The following is a 3,184-nucleotide window of genomic DNA, read 5'->3' as shown; positions in this document are numbered from 1 at the left end:
ATGTTTATCCGACCTGTTGTCAAAGGCAGGCTATTTCTTTCGCGCCTTACTGCTTAGAACTCGGCATATGGCCTGAATAGTGGAGCTGTTTTTGAGATTTCTCCGAGATGTGACTTTTAGACCGCGCCTGCTATTCCTATGTTATTCATGGTGTTATTGTTATTTTCTTTTTTGTGTTGTGTGGATGGAATGTTTCCTCCTGTGATGGACAAGAGACTGTGCGCGCGTGAAGTGAAAGACGAACTCCATTAAGTGACCGCGTGTGCGTTGACTGATCCAGCGGCGATATGTTGTCGACTCCTGTGTTAGAGCCTGTGCTTGTCTTCTCGAGTCCGTATGCCATGTCATTTCAGTATCGCTGTCAGTTGGCGAAAATGTTTTATGTTTTAGACTTTGTGCAAGAGTGGGGGCACTCTTTTTTTCCGGAGGGGAAGGTGTCGCGAAGCCCCCGTTCTGTTTGCTCTTTTCTCTTTTGTAGTAACCATGGAGGAAAAAAAAGCTTAGGAGAGGCCCCCAGCTATCCCCGCGCATTGGCAAAAGTGTGGAGGAAGTCACGTGTTTTCGGCGGCCATTGTAAGTAGCGTTAGCAACGGCGTCCTAGCAACAGCCCGCCCGCCGTTCGCCAGTCATGGAGGAAAGGCAGCGCCTGCCTTGTCGTCCGATTGCGAAGATTGCTGCTTCGCTTTGCTGCGCTGTGGTCTTGCGGAACTCGAAAAGGATGCTGCGAGTTGCGACAGCTGCGCCGATGGGAATATGTCATTTAATTTCTACTTGCAAGTGCACCTTGTACCGCGTCAAGCTATTGCTCCGGTCGCGATCACGACGCGCCTATTGAAGTGCAGATATCGTGAACGCGCCGTCCCGTCGTACGCGCGGACACCCGTCTGGTAGATTTTCGGGAAGTGATACACGTGTGCAGTACGTAGGCGACTTGCAACCGAACGATTCGCAACTCAATTTTTTGGTTATCGCCGCCGCAATATATAGTTTGCTAGGCCGGCAATGCGCGGCAGTGCTTTTGCAACTGTTACAAGGTAGATTCCCAGTTGATATAATTCCATCGTCCTATTACCTTAGTAGGTGTCCGTCTGTTGACTGGAAGAGTGCTGGATCTGGAATCTGGATCTTTTTGTGGTCTCGCTCTGGATTTCGATTTTCAACGCTTCATACTGCGAGGTTAGTGTATGAACGTTTTCAACTGATATCACCTTGAATTTATTGTCACAGAGACAAGTTGAAACTTGGCGAAAAAAGTTTATTGACGCCACCCACCCTCTCATTTTTTTTTTTACTCAATAAAATGTTTTGCCTCCTCCTCCTGCTCCTCCTCCTCCTCCTTCGCAAAAAATTCTATCGAAGGCACGCGAACAACGGTAAAAACATTCCACAATTTTTTAGCGTGAAATCTGTATGAAGTATTGCTTACCTATATATATAGAACGGCCGTTTAATTGACTAGTCATCTCTGGGATTGCCAGTGAAACTGCAACGCAAACTTGGGCACTTTCCAGTCCGGTAGCCGCATGGCGTTCGCCCACTGTTTGCGGCGTTCTCCATCGCTTGGGCACCTATAAACGGCGGCGATTGCAAACAAAGGATGAATGCACACCAATGTACAGCAATACTTGTCAGCGGAATGATGCACTAACCGGTGGAAAGTGACGCCCAATTCCTTGGGTACCGATCGCGACTTGCAGCCTGGCACCGAGCATTGCGGCATTGTTAGAGCGAGCCGCTTCGCAAACCTGCTGCGGCCACACTGAAGACGTGTAACAGTGTAACCGCGCGTTTAGGTTCACGGTCACGCGCTGCAAAACGGCCTTCTACCTGCCTATCAGCTGATTTCCGCCGGCTCGGCGCTGGCAGATGCAGACGACAAGAGAGGCGATACAGGACGGAGGAGGCGGAGAAGGTGCACCGAGAGAGAGAGACGCAAAAAGAGTCCGCCAATGGCATGGAGGGCCAATGGTCCGCCATTCGACTTACAGAAATGGCGTTTCCGGCTGCGCTGGGTGTGACGTCAGGGCCTCTCCTAAGCTTTTCTTTCCTCCATGGTAGTAACCCTCTTTGGTCACCTAGCCCCGTTTTTTCTAAGAAGCGCATGCGGAGTGTGTCTGCGCGCTGACCGACCAGGAGACACGGCTGTTGCGAGGGTTAGGTTGCCGCGCCGCAGTGGCGTCTCCGACCCCCCGTTGCGTCTACGCGGGCCGCTCTGTTCTCCGAACCCCCGGTCTCGTTCAAACGACCGCCTGTCTTTTTCCCTTTCGAGTTTGTATACCTTTACTTTAGTCTCAACAGTAATTTTTTTTGCCAGAAACGGGCGCCTTCGAGTTTGAACTTTGTGTCTTCCGTGATTGGTTCCTTTTTCCTTTCAAAAATGTGGCTGATTGGAGCTAAGAAGCGTCTCGCCGATTGGCTGCAGAAAGCCTTGTTCCATTAGGTCCGCACGCTCCAGGATGCACTTTTTCCCCCAATACGTCCCCCACCGGACCGCTTGAAGCGAATATAACACGGCTCCGCTGGCTATTGAGGGGTGCGGGGGCGGCAGCTGCACCAGGGGAGCCACTTGCTGCCGGTCGTCGGAGCCAGACGCCGGGAGCCCTTCGCCCGCCAACTATGTTTCGTTAAGTACTCTTGATTGCCTGTTTTCTCCTATTTTTATGTATCAGTTGTAACGTTTTGCCTCTATGTTCTAAATCGAAGTGTCAATAATTAAACAAGTTAACCTTTTGAACCTCTAAAACCTTCGAGTGCTTCATCGCCGGACTCATCCTTCAACAGTAGCGGTGCTGGACCAAATTACGCCGTTACACAGTGATGATGCTTGTATCCGCTTTCTAGTGCCGTATAATTAGTTTCTCAGGACCAAAACATCGCTCCAGGTTTTTCATTGATTGTAGGGTTTAACGCGCCGACGCAAGGCAGGCGATGAGGCGCGCCGTAGTGGAGGTCTACGGATTAATTTTGACCACCTGGGGATCTTTAACGTGCGCCGAAATCTCGTACACACGGGTGTTTTTGCTTTTCGCCTCCACCAGAAAAGCGGCCGCCGAGGCCGGGAATCGAACCCGCGACCTCGTGCTCAGCAGCGCAACGCCTTAGCCACTGAGCCACCGCGGCGGGTCATCGTTCCTGGTTGTAGTGAAAGTTGTGGAACAGACCAGGAAGGCACCCCTGCCATTTT

At 51.2% G+C, this 3,184-nt stretch overlaps 1 long non-coding RNA gene across 1 annotated transcript; it reads right to left on the bottom strand.

Moving 5' to 3' along the window:
• Positions 1-491: 491 nt before the first annotated feature.
• On the bottom strand, positions 492-1,919 carry LOC144169964 (uncharacterized). The gene is made up of 3 exons (XR_013322546.1): positions 1,650-1,919; positions 1,427-1,568; positions 492-1,169 (listed from the first exon to the last, which is right to left on the bottom strand). It is a non-coding gene; the product is annotated as an uncharacterized LOC144169964 (long non-coding RNA).
• Between the last annotated feature and the right edge of the window lie 1,265 nt (positions 1,920-3,184).

The sequence above is a fragment of the Haemaphysalis longicornis genome, unplaced genomic scaffold (assembly GCF_048455015.1).
Source record: "Haemaphysalis longicornis isolate Haplotype H1 unplaced genomic scaffold, Haemaphysalis longicornis Haplotype H1 scaffold_1, whole genome shotgun sequence".
Taxonomy (NCBI): domain Eukaryota; kingdom Metazoa; phylum Arthropoda; class Arachnida; order Ixodida; family Ixodidae; genus Haemaphysalis; species Haemaphysalis longicornis.
This window is presented reverse-complemented; position numbering and strand designations above follow the sequence as displayed.